Genomic DNA, 13981 nt, shown 5'->3' on the forward strand with positions numbered 1-13981 from the left:
TGGGAGGCCAAGGTGGGCAGATAATGAGGTTAGGAGATCGAGACCATCCTGACCAACATGGTAAAACCCCATCTCTACTACAAATACAAATAAATTAGCTGGGCATGGTGGCGCACGCCTGTAGTCCCAGCTACTCGGGAGGCTGAGGCAGGAGAATGGCTTGAACCCGGGAGGCGAGGGTTGTAGTGAGCCAGGATTGCACCACTGCACTCCAGCCTGGTGACAGAGTGAGACTCTGTCTCAAAAAAATAAATAAATAAATAAAATAAAATAAATTAGCCGGGCGTGGTGATGGGTGCCTGTAGTCCCAGCTTCTTGGGAGGCAGAAGCAGAAGAATCGCTTGAACCAGGAGATGGAGGTTGCCGTGAGCCAGGATCATGCCACTGCACTCCAGCCTGGGTGACAGCGCAAGACTCTGTCTCAAAAAAAAAAAAAAATCTGTCAGTCAAAATCTTGTTCAGAAGAACTGTATAGAACTGTATAGTAGCTGCCACAGTTATACTTGACTTAGTTTTGAATTTTCAGCAGAAAAGGAAAAACTGCAGGCAGCGGCATTCCTCCTTTCCGGGCAGCTCTGATACTTTGCTGTTTGTTTCCCCTTTACCTGGTGATCTCCAGCCTTTAAGGTGATAAAATGTAGCTCTTGACTAAAGATTGGGGCACCCCTGACACAAATTCAGTATATAGACAGGAAAGATCTTTCTTTTTTTCAAGACACAATTTCACTCTGTTGCCCAGGCTGGATGGAGTGCAGTGGCATGATCTTGGCTCACTACAACCTCCACCTCTTGAGTTCAAGCAATTCTCATGCCTCAGCCTCCCAAGTAGCTGGGATTACAGATACATGCCACCATGCCAGGCTAATTTTTTTTGTGTTTTGTTTTGTTTTGTTTTTTTGAGATGGAGTTTCACTCTTTTTGCCCAGGCTGGAGTGCAATGGCGTGATCTCGGCTCACTGCAGCCTCCACCTCCCGGGTTCAAGCAATTCTCCTGCCTCAGCCTCCCAAGTAGCTGGAATTACAAGCATGTGCCACCACCCAGCTAATTTTGTATTTTTAGTAGAGATGGGGTTTCTCCATGTTGGTCAGGCTGGTCTTGAACTCCCGACCTCATGTGATCCACTTACCTCAGCCTCCCAAAGTGCTGGGATTACAGGCATGAGCCACTGTGCCCGGCCAATTTTTTGTATTTTTAGTAGACACAGGGTTTCACCATTTTGGCCAGGTTAGTCTTGAACCCCTGGGCTCAAGTGATCCACCCACCTCAGCCTCCCAAAATGCTGGGATTACAGGCGTGAGCCACTGCGCCCAGCCAGGTAAGATCATTCTTTACACAACAAAAACAAAAACATACAAACAAACAAACTTGAGAAAATAAGCTTATTCTAAAATGTAGTAAAGGCCAGGCGCAGTGGATCACGCCTGTAATCCCAGCACTTTGGGAGGGCAAGGCAGGCGAATCACCTGAGGTTGGGAGTTTGAGACCAGCCTGGCCAACGTGGTGAAACCCTGTCTCTACTAAAAATACAAAAATTAGCCAGGCATGGTGGCGCGTGCCTGTAATCCCAGCTACTCGGGAGACTGAGGTAGGAGAATGACTGGAACCCAGGAGGCGGAGGTTGCAGTGAACCAAGATTGCACCATTGCCCTCCAGCCTGAACAAGAGTGAGACTCCGTCTAAAGAAAAAAATAGTAAAAATACACTTTATAGTAAAAATATAATATGAGAGGGAGCGTCACTCCCCACTCATCAAGCGTGAGGTGTGCCACACAGTGACTTCCTTCCAAAGAGAATGGAAAGTGGAAAATGTAACTTTGTAGTAGAGAAACGAGAAACACAACTTCAGGTGGTCAAAGTCAACATCAACAGTGATAAGTCATGTGGATAGTAGGTACCATGTGATACAAATGGCACTTCACCAAAGTGATTGTCCTCCCCAAACCCGTAACTCCAGTCTAATTATGAGAAAAACATCAGGCCTACAATACACCTTAGCATACTCCTCAAACAGGTCAAAGACATCAAAATCAGTCTGAATGCTGTCTCCCTCCTAAGCCAAGATCCTCCTCGTCCTTCAAGGTCCAGCTAAAAGCCAACTACTCAAAATAGCTTTCCCTCTTCATGCTTCCTCAGGATCTGGATTTTCTATCAAAAGTTTTTATTTTCTTTTCCATTGTAGTTGTTTTCATGTTTAGCTTACCAATTAAACTCTCAGTTCCTTTTCCATACTTCACTAGCCTTTCTTTGCCCGAAATTAAGTACAGGGTTTTGCGTATGAAAAATTATTAGATGTATGTCAGATTTTAATGTTTTCAAGTTAAAAAATAGCTGGTGTGGGTTTCACTTACATTTTATGCTACTAGTTTGCTCATTTTAATTAAAGAGTGAATTAATTAATAGAAGGAAAGATCCCAAAAATGCAACGACACAATGTCTTCTCATCAGTCAATCAATGAAAGCATAAAATCAAGATAGAAACGAATATGTGCACTCTCAAATTAGGCATCGTTCTGAAACACTTGTAAATCAGTTGATAGGAACTGAGGCAATTTTTTCTCTCTGTGCCATAGATCAGTGACCCCAAGGAAAGTTGCCTAATCCAGGGGATATATAAGATCATTCATTGGGATTTGGAAAGAAAATATTAGGTTTTCTCACTCTATGTTTTGCCTCAATGATTTGTTTATATTCTTTACATGTACCATAATGTATAATTATAGTAGCTTTACAGCGTATTTTAAAAGTTGTTAAGGTAAGTCTCCCCTTCACTTTTTTTTTTTTTTTTTTTTTTGAGACAGGGTGTCACTCTGTCACCCAGACTGGCACGAGGCTTACTGCCTCCTCAACCTCCTAGGCTCAAGCAATCCTCCCACCACAGCCTCCCATGTAGCTGGGACTACAGGTGCATACCACCACACCAAGCTAATTTTTGTATTTTTGTAGAGAGAGTTTCTCACTATGTTGCCCAGGCTGATCTCAAACTCCTGTGCTCAGGTGATCCTCCTTGCCTCAGCCTCCCAAAGTGCTGGGATTACAAGCTCAAGCCCACCACACCCGGCCTTCACTATTCTTTTTCAAAAATGTCTTTTAACAATTTTCATACGTCATACTTTTTTTTTTTTTTTTTTTGAGATGAGCGTCTTCCTATGTTGCCCAGGATGGACTCAAACTCCTGGCCTGAAACAATTCTCCCGCCTCAGCCTCCTGAATAGCTGGGACTATAGGTGTGTACCAACCTGCCCAGCTTCATATGGTCACATTTTAAAATTAAATTTAAAGTCACTTGTTTGGTGTAGAGGGTAGTGAGGGGAATATTGTCTCTGCTCAGAAACATGTTTTAATGAGCTAGTTGAGATGGAAAGATGAAGCTCACCAGGGTTCACTGAGGCAAGCCAGTTTTTAGACATTATAAGATGACCACATGGAAAGTGACATTAGCAAGATGGCCCCTAGTGTTTGTTCCTCCTACAAAGATAGCCAAAACAACAAATAAATGATGCCTTTTTTCCCCACCCCCCGCCAAGACAGAGTCTTGCTCTGTCGCCAGGCTGGATCCAGTGCAGTGGCATGATCTTGGCTCACTGCAACCTCCGCCTCCCGGGTTCATGATGGGGTTTCGGCCAGGCTGGTCTCAAACTCCTGACCTCAGGTGATCCGCCTGCCTCAGCCTCAAAGTGCTGGGATTACAGGAGTGAGCCACTGCGCCTGGCCAACAACGACATTTTAATGAAAATAACTGAGAGTGCTGGAGTGCACCAGAGGAGTAACAGAATCTCGGGATGACCACAGAGAATGGAAGGAAATGACAGGCCTCCATTATTGTGTCCCCCAGTTGGGATCAGCTGAGAACTAGCTTCTCCCTTCAGCAAAGAGGTAAACAAGAGGATCCCAGCAACTCCCATCAACTTTGGACACCTACAAACCTCACTACTCTCCCCTGCAGTCCTCGTAGGCACTAAGCCCAGCTGAGGAAGCTGCCTGGAGTCCACACAGCTGTGCTGACCGGAGAGAAGGAGCCAGCACTGGCCACTCCCCCGCCCTGATCCACATGCTGCTGAATTGGAACTATGGCTGGAGTGTGATTGGCTCTGTGGGCAAGTAGTTACAGATCCCCATTCATCCCTGAAGCTACATTGCCTTTGAACCACCCAGCCTGGTGTCCCAACATCCCCAAGCTGAAATGGGAGCAGCAGTTACACCCTTCTTCATGGGGCCAGGCGGAGGTGAAGCCACTCCACTGACCCCTCCTCAGGCAGGAGCTAAAGCAGTTTCCTGTTTCTGGGGGGGCACAGTGGCTCACGCCTGCAATCCCAGCACTTTGGGAGGCCGAGGCAGGCGGATCGCCTTACCTCAGAAGTTTGAGACCACCCTGGGCAACATGGTGAAATCCCATCTCTACTAAAATACAAAAAATTAGCCGGGCATGGTGGCACACATCTGTAATCCCAGCAACTCGAGAGGCTGAGGCATGAGAATTGCTTGAACCCAGGAGGCAGAGGTTGCAGGGAGCCGAGATTGTGCCTCTGCACTCCAGCTTGGGCTACAGAGTGAGACTCGGTCTCAAAATAAAATAAAATAAAAGTAAAGCAGTATCGGCTGGGCACGGTGGCTCACACCTGTAATCTCAGCACTTTGGGAGGCCGAGGCGGGTGGATCACAAGGTCAGGAGATCAAGACCATCCTGGCTAACACGGTGAAACCCCGTCTCTACTAAAAAAATACAAAAAATTAGTGGGGCGTGGTGGTGGACGCCTGTAGTCCCAGCTACTTGTGAGGCTGAGGCAGCAGAATGGCGTGAACCCGAGAGGCGGAGCCTGCAGTGAGTGGAGATGTGCCACTGCACTCCAGCCTGGGCGACAGAGTGAGACTCCATCTCAAAAAAATAAATAAATAAATTTAAAAATAAATAAATAAATAAAGCAGTATCCTGTTTCATGGCAAAACAGCATCTTGACTGCTCAGAGCAGTCATGTCTCCCCACTGCCTAAGTCCATGCAGCACCCGGCATCCCAGGTAATGAATGGTGTGTTGGCCACCCAGAACGATCATGTACCCCAATACCTAAGCTGAAGCAATTGTCTGCATTCCAGGGAAATAGTACTAGGCTGCCCAGAACAGTCATGCTCCCAGGCCTGAGCTGAACTGGCACATTGCCCCCACTAGGGAATCAGTGTCCTGGTCAATCTCAGCAGCTGTGCATCTCTGGGCTGAGATGAGGTAGGACCCTACATCCCAGGGAAACAGAACAGTGGCTGAGCTGAGACACCCTACCCTACAAGCCAAACAACTCCAGCGCTCTGCTTCCCTGGGGCTGGAATATCCCCCTAAAGCCTGAGCTGCTGAGATACCCTCTCCCTGGAGAATAAAATCATTGCTATGCTGTTCGCTGCCCCAGCCCAGGTCCCAGAGGACAGTGGTGCTCCATTATTATTGGGTACTTGCTACCACTGCAGCTGGTCTCACAGAGGCTGGGATACTGCCAAGCCCCACCATCCCAGGGTCTAGAGTCACTACTACACAGTGCCTCATCCCCTGGGACCTCAGTTCCCACTGAGCTCTATTGGCTCAGGTTCCTGAATTGCAGCTATACCCTGATCCCCAGACCCAAACCTCTAGAGCACCCCCTCATTGCCAGAGTCAGGTTAGGGCTCTGCCCTGTCCCCCATCCCCACTAGAGTTAGAATCACAGTTATAAAATGCAGTCCTTTGGGCCCAAGCTCCTAAGGGGTGCCTCAGGGTCGCAGATCCTAGCTCTAGGTAACCTACATCCAAACTTCCTACAGAGAGCAAAGCTGCATCCCAAGACCCGGATGCCATAATAGGCTTGAGAGACCCTGAGACTAAGACCCTCACCCCACAGCCACTCCAAGCACCTGAACATGGAACTCACAGGATATTAACAACCTACACTGTTACCGCCACTGCCACAAACAGCCTAGGCCACTGAGGTGTCCGTGTTTTTTTATTGGTGGCATTGAATGCAGCTGTAGAAGCTGCACAGACTATACCACTGCATGTATCGGGAAACAGAGTCATTACATCTTCCCAACTGGCACACTAAACTCAACTAGAGGTGAAAGAATTTCACTACAAAATCCACTCCAGATATTTTGGAAGAGGCAGCCAGGCGTGGTGGCTCACACCTATAATCCCAGCACTTTGGGAGGCCGAGGCAAGCAGATCGCTTGAGGCAGGGAGTTCAAGACCAGCCTAGCCAACATGGCGAAACCCTGTCTCTACTAAAAAATACCAAAAAATAATTAGCCTGCTGCAGTGGCGAGCACCTGTAATCCCAGCTACTCGGGAGGCTGAGGCAGGAGAATGGCTTGAACCCGGGAGGCAGAGGTTGCAGTGACCCGAGATCATGCCATTGCACTCCAGCCTGGGTGACAGAGCAAAACTCCGTCACAAAAAAAAAAAAGAAATGAAAAAAAAATGACAATTAGATTGACAGCAGACTTTTCAAACATACCAATAGAAATCAAAAGATGATGGAACAGCTTCAAAATTCTGAGAGAAAATGCCAACCTATACTTCAGTTTCTAGCTAGTTAACAATTCATGGAAAGGACAAATAATAGTTTAGGCAAAGACAGAAAGAATTTATCATTTATAGGTGATCCTATTAAAAGAACTACTTAAGGGACCAGGTGCAGTGGCTTATGCTTGTAATCCCAGCTCTTAGGGAAGCTGAGCTTGGAGGATCACTTGAGGCCAGGAGTTTGAGGCTGCAGTGAGCTGTGATTGTGCCATCACACTCTAGCCTGGGCAATAGGGTGAGACTCTCTAAAAAAATAAATAAATACAAATAAATAAATGAAAGAACTACTTAAGGAAGCACTTTAAGAAGAAGGAAATTGGCCAGGCGCAGTGGCTCACACCTGTAATCCCAGCACTTTGGGAGGCCAAGGTGGGTGGATCACGAGGTCAGGAGATTGAGACCATCCTGGCTAACACAGTGAAACCCCATCTCTACTAAAAATACAAAAGAAATTAGCCAGGCATGGTGGTGGGCACCTGTAGTCCTAGCTACTTGGTAGGCTGAGGCAGGAGAATGACATGAACCCGGGAAGCAGAGCTTGCAGTGAGCAGAGATCGCTCCACTGCACTCCATTCTGCACAACAGAATGAGATTCCATCTCAAAAAAAAAAAAAAAAAAAAGAGGAAATTAATCACTTCTTGGCCTTTTGGCTAAGATCAAGTGTAGTATCTGTTCTGATCAGTTTAATATCTGGAAGGAAAAGAAAGAAATAATTAAATCTGGAAGGAAGGAATAAGAATCAAGAAAGAGTCCAGGAGCGGTGGCTCACGCCTGTAATCCCAGCACTTTGGGAGGCCGAGGCAGGTGGATCACTTGAGGTCAGGAGTTCTAGACCAGCCTGGCCAACATGGTAAAACCCCATCTCTACTAAAAATACAAAAATTAGCCAGGCATGGTGGCAGGTGCCTGTAATCCCAGCTATTCAGGGGGGCTGAGGCAGGAGAATCGCTTGAACCCAGGAGGCAGAGGTTGCAGTGAGCAGAGATCGCACCATTGCACTCCAGCCTGGGGGACAAGAGTGAGACTTCATCTCAGAAAAAAAAAAAAAAAAATCAAGAAAGAGTAGTGAGCAAAGGAATTGGTCAATATGTGGGTAAATCGAAACAAGCATCAACAAAATAACAAAACAAAAGGTGTGATAGTGTGAAAACAAAGTAGAACTAAAATATGGTCAATGGTAAGAGGAGTGATTGGCGTGAAAAGCATTCTCAAGCTCTTGTACAGTAGTCTCCCTTTATCCATGGGGGATATGTTCCAAGCCCCCCGGTGGATGCCTGAAACCACAGATAGTAGTAAACCCTATGTACACAGTATGCCAGTTGATCTGATAACTGAGATGGCTACTAAGTGACTAACAGGCATTGCATGAAGGAGGGGGAAGTAGGTGTGGGAAGTTGCAGTGTTCTAGGCAAAAGGCTGGATCCCATTCCACGTTCAATTAGAAGGTGTTCACTTATTTTTGTACATTTATTCACTGTACTAAGTGAATACTCTGAACCAGGCCTCACGGGTTCAGTGCTCTGGAGAATAAACCTCTGGGCTCCTGTGAAGATGAGAAGAGAGAAGTACACACCTACTGATCCCCAGTTCTCCTCTCCCACCCTGACTGCCTAAGGTGGGAGAGAAGACCTGGGGATCAGTAGGTGTGTACCCAGACTCTGAACTCATCTCCTTGTTTTCAGCCATGGGCCTCTCTCCAGCTTCCCATGGTACCCAAGAGCCTCCTCAAGGTTCTCTTTACATCTCCTCATAAATACCTTCTCCTGGTCCTTAGGCTGTAATGTTCTCTGCTCTGCTAAATGAGGTATCTCTTATCTATTTGCTTTTCCTCTCCCAAAATTGTAATAAAATATTTTGTCGGCTGGGCGTGGTGACTCATGCCTGTAATACCAGCACTTTGGGAGGCCAAGGTGGGCGGCTCACAAGGTCAGGAGATCGAGATCATCCTGGCTAACATGGTGAAAACCCATCTCTACTAAAAATACAAAAAATTAGCCAGGTGTGGTGGTGCGCACCTGTAAGTCCTAGCTACTCGGGAGGCTGAGGCAGGAGAATGGTGTGAACCCAGGAGGCGGAGCTTGCAGAGAGCCGAGATCTCACCACTGCACTCCAGCCTGGGCAACAGAGCAAGACTCCATCTCAAAAAACCCCAGCTCTAATACTTGACACCTAGGTGAACTTGGGCAGGTTATTTAATCTTTTTTAAACATGTATTTTAATTTAATTTTTACATTTTTTATTTTTTGCAGATGACATGGTCTCACTCTCTTGCCCAGGCTGGTCTTGAACTCCTGGCCTCACACAATCCTCCCACCTTCACTTCACAAAAAGTGCTGGGATTACGAGCATGTGCCACTGCACCTGGCCTGTTTAACCTTTCTAAGCCTTAATTTACTTATCTGTAAAATGGGAGCAAAAAAATGAAAACAAAAAAAGAAAACAATGGGAGCAATGGTACATGCTATTTTATAGGATGATTGTGAAAATTAAATGAGATGCTACATATAAAGTGTCTGGTATTGAACCTGGTGTATTACAAAATTTCAGTGTATGTCAGTTCTCTTTTGTCCTTTCTGCACCTCTGTCATTCTAGTGCTGTCAATAAAAGAGAAGTAGGAGATGTACTTTATTATAATTATTATTTTTTGAGATGGAGCACTCTGTTGCCCAGGCTGGAGTGCAATGGTGCGATCTCGGCTCACTATAACTTCTGCCTCCCGGGTTCAAGTGATTCTTCTGCCTTAGCCTCCTGAATAGCCGGGATTACAAGTGCACGCCATCACGCTCAGCTAATTTTTGTATTTTTGTAAACATGGAGTTTCACCATGTTGGCCAGGCTGGTCTCTAACCCCGACCTCGTTCCACTCACCTTAGCCTCCCAAAGTACTGAGATTACAGGCGTGAGCCACTGCGCCCGGCCAGAGATGTACTTTAATAAACAATATTAAGCTTTTTAAAAACTACTCGATGAAAATAATGTAATACCACACCCAAAATAGTATAAAACACACTGGAATTTGAATCAGGAGATGTCCATTCTGTCACTTAGTCACAAAATTGTGACTTTGAGTATTTAACCTAAGCTCTCTGAGCCTTGGTTGCCTTTTTGTGTGTGTGTGTGTGTGATACAGAGTCTCATTCTGTCAGCCAGGCTGGAGTGCAGTGGTGCGATCTCGGCTCACTGCAGCCTCCACCTGCCAGGTTCAAGCAATTCTCCTGCCTCAGCCTCCCGAGTAGCTGGGATTACAGGTTCCCACCACCACATCCCGCTAATTTTTGTATTTAGCAGAGACAGGGTTTCACCATGTTGGCCAGGCTGGTCTCAAACTCCTGACATCGGGTGATCCGCCGGCCTCAGCCTCCCAGAGTGCTGGGATTACAGGCGTGAGCCACCGCTGTCTGCCCAACCCTCGGTTGCCTTTAATGAAACAGGAGTAACTCAGGAAAATGTATTAAGTGAATGAATGAATGAATGAAAAATGGGGAAAGAAAAAAAAAAAAGGATTCTTACTTGGACAAAGCACCACAAAGAACAAGGTCTTTTGTCTAAAGTAGAAATACCTAAAACAATGCAAATAGTATGAGAAATCAGCTTTTTAGCCAAGGGAGCACTTGTTGGCAAGACTTGCTGATAAAGTCTCCCTAAGGTTCAAGTCCATCCAGGCCAAGTCCCTAGAGCAGGCCCCCAGGGCTCAGCCAGGAGCAGCAAGCAGCCTAAGGCAAGCTGTTCCCATTGGGCCCTCCCCTTCTGCCGAATCCCACTCAGACACAGCTGTTACCAGCCAGGACTGCTCTCCACCCCTCAGGAAGCACAGATCTGCATTTCCGGAGCCATAAGGCCCAAGTCCAGTGGGCGCTTAGAGGGGAAGCAGAAGAAATAACTCACCCATTACTTGTGGGATTGGCCTAAGAGAACCTGTGAAGTCTGTGATTTCTTTGGTCTCTAACTCCAACTCTGTACCAACCTTTTAGGAAAAAAAGGACATTCTGTGCAGGAAAACTGTTTTCTTTATTTACAGCATCTAGCAGAGTCCTCCGCAGACTGTTGGCATCTGTTATAATATTTTCAGCTTGGAAGAGATACTGCTGCTTAATCAACTTTAAAGGAAAAGATGTACTTCTTGATAATTTGAGCCTGGAACGAGATATTCAGTTCTTACAATAAAAGAGGTAATTACTGGAACCTGCTTAGGCTACAGTTCACTTCTCTGCCTCCTGCTCAGCCTGCCCCTCTTCTTTGTTCATCATTTGCTTTGATTATTATTCTTTTTTTTTTTAATTTGAGGTGAGGTTTCACTGTGTTGCCCAGGCTGGTCTTGAACTCCTGAGCCCAAGTGATCCTCTCACCTCAGCCTCCCAAAGTGCTAAGATTTCTAGTGTGAGCCATCACGCCCAGCTGTAATATTCTTTGCTTTGTTATTTCATATGGAGTAGTATTTTAGTATTCTGATGTCATAATAACAATGCATGACTTTTTGTTGAGTCAAGTCAAGAAATATTGCTGACTTTTATAAATATCAACAACCATCCTAGCAGGTGAGTCTTCCCAGTCATTGCTCATGAATGACTTTCAGGTAATGCATCTTTAGTCTCTAGGACGTAACCCTTAAGGGCACCAGTTTAGCTCAGCACTCCTAACCTCATTTTGGAATAAAATAGGCCGATGATATTGGCAGTCAAACATGGCCTACCTAGGCATATTCACTTAAAAGGGAGAGAACTCTTCTCTCCAGATATACTAAAATGTAATTTATCTACTTTGGGGATATATAAATAGATTAGTCTCTTTCCTCTGCAAGTATCCCAAACCTTGAAAAACTGGTGATTCTCCTTAAGAATCAAGCAGCACTTAGGTCTCTTGGAAGTTTTTGGTTTTTTTCTGAAGCTCAATGGCAAGAATTTTAAAACAAACAAACAAAAAACCTTTTTTTAAAGAAATGATGCATCGCTACATTGCCCAGGCTGGAGTGCAGTGACTATTACAGGAGTGATCACAGCGCACTACAGCCTCAAATTCCTGGGCTCAAGGAATCCTCCTGCCTCAGTCTCTCAAGTAGCTGGGATTACAGGTGCATGCCACCACTTCTGGCTGCTGCAAAATATTTTTGCATCTGACACAGGTTGAAGATACACTCTTCAGATGGGCTTGTTTGGTGGATTAGATTACGATTTTCAACTTGGAACATGAACAGGATGATAACAATGGGCTAAAAGGCCGGGCACGGTGGCTCACGTCTGTAATCCCAGCATGTTGGGAGGCTGAGGCAGGCGGATCACCTGAGGTTGGGAGTTCGTGACCAGCCTGACCAGCCCAACCAGGCTGACCAACATAGAGAAACCCCGTCTCTACTAAAAATATAAAATTAGCCGGGTGTGGTGGCACATGCCTGTAATCTCAGCTACTTGGGAGGCTGAGGCAGGAGAATCACTTGAACCTGGGAGGCGGTAGTGAGCCGAGACTGCGCCATAGAACTCCAGCCTGGGCAACAAGAGTGAAACTCCGTCTCAAATTTTAAAAAAAAGGCTAAAAAACAGGTAAGAGTAGACAAGACACATGAACATCCTCTTGCCCTCCACCTTATCTTCCCTTTGAGAAATGGATACAGAACTCCACACCAGATTTTGGTTCTATGGAAGGAACTCTAGCTGGATGTTACCACTACAGGGGTAAGAAAGAAAGGGAAAAAAGACAGAGGATGTAGGAAAGAAAGTGACTTTCAGGGGGTTTTAGCCAAAACCAAGTCAGAGGACCAGTGCAACTGAGTACACAAGCAAAATACTGGCAGTTTGTTAAAAGACAGATTTCTAAGTTCAACTCGAGGGAGTCTGTAGGTCTGGAGTGTAGCCTGAGAACCTATGCTTTAAATATTTCTCATCTAGGCCAGGTGCAGTGGCTCACACCTGTAATCCTAACATTTTGGGAGGCTGAGGTGGACGGATCAGTTGAAGCCAGTTTGGGACCAACCTTGGCAACATAGTGAAACCTTGTCTCTGCTAAAAAAAAAAAAAAGCTGGGTGTGGTTGCACACACCTGCAGTCCCTGCTACTCAGGAGGCTGAGGCAGGAGGATCACTTGAGCACAAGAGGTCAAGGCTGCAGAGACCTGTGATGGCACTGCTGTCTTCCAGCCTGGGCAATAGAGCGAGACCCTGTCTCGAATCAATCAATCAATCATTCTTATCTAATGCAGATGCCAGATTAGTGGACTACTATGGAAAGGTAAAAGTTAAACAAGTCAGGACCTAATTTTTACTTCTGGCCTTGAAAAGAAGGCCTGAGACAGCCAGGCGTGGTGGCTCACGGCTGTAATCCCAGCATTTTGGGAGGCCAAGGTGGGCAGATCACCTGAGGTCAGGAGTTCAAGACCAGGCTGGCCAACATGGTGAAACTCATCTCTACTAAAAATACAAAAATTAGCTGGGTATGGTGGCACACACCTGTAATCCCAACTACTGGGGAGGCTGAGGCAGGAGGATCCTTTGAACCTCGGAGGTGGAGGTTGCAGTGAGCCAAGGTCGTGCCAATGCACTCCAGCCTGGGTGACAGAGCAAGATTCTGTCAAAAAAAAAAAAAAAAAAAAGGACCCCAGGATGTTTAAAGCTGGTTAGGGTACATTCCTCTTTAGTGCTCCTTATCTTCTTTCCCCCTGCTTGCAAGCAGCTAAATTCTTTTGTGTTCATTGCCTTGGGGGAAGAAGCAGCCAGGGGGAAAAGGAAATAAATGTCCAGTATCTTCCAAAAACTTAAGCTCTTTAGGGGAATGGATACACAGGAAAAATGTTTGAGAGCTGGACAGTGGGGATGCTCAGGAAAATGGGCCTCCCTCCAGTCATCCTTAGGAAAAACATTGTCTAGGCAGAGAGAAAAATGTAGAGAAGGGAAGGGGAAACCCAGAGGACACAGGTGCCCTCGTGTCCTCTAGAGGGACTGTGTGCCTTTCCGTGGGAGAAGAGCCCTGGAGAGATAGTTTGTAGGATTCAATGGCAGAACAGACCCTGCTTCACTCCCCAAGAACTCCAGTAGAGCAGTAAGACCCTAGAGAGGTACAGGGTACGCCACCTTGGATGTGCCTGATCTCATTTGATCTTGGAGGCTAAGCAGGGGTGGGCCTGGTTAGTGCTTGGATGGGAGATCTCCTGGGAATACCGGGTGCTGTAGACTTAAAAACAAAAATCTGGAGAGAGTTGGCTACACTGTGCAAAAAGGGTTTGAGGGCTTAGCATGGAACAGAAACTGCAGGATGATGCTTGCGCCTGAGTAGAATAGGGAAGAATAGAAAGCACCTGGATTGAAGGGGCCACATGGACAGGAATGAGAGGGGCTCAGTAATAATTTGCAAAGACAGAGGACATCAAAGAACGGAAGCTCCCCCGCATCCCCAATCCCCGGCCCCACCCGCCACACACACACACAGCACTATGTGAGCTCTAGGAACAATTC

General features: G+C 46.2%; 1 pseudogene; it reads left to right on the top strand.

The window, feature by feature from the left end:
• The first annotated feature begins 7172 nt into the window (after window positions 1–7172).
• Window positions 7173–7276, top strand: LOC114677940 (U2 spliceosomal RNA; annotated as a pseudogene).
• Window positions 7277–13981: the final 6705 nt, after the last annotated feature.

The sequence above is a fragment of the Macaca mulatta genome, chromosome 4 (genome assembly GCF_049350105.2).
Source record: "Macaca mulatta isolate MMU2019108-1 chromosome 4, T2T-MMU8v2.0, whole genome shotgun sequence".
In the NCBI taxonomy this organism is placed as follows: domain Eukaryota; kingdom Metazoa; phylum Chordata; class Mammalia; order Primates; family Cercopithecidae; genus Macaca; species Macaca mulatta.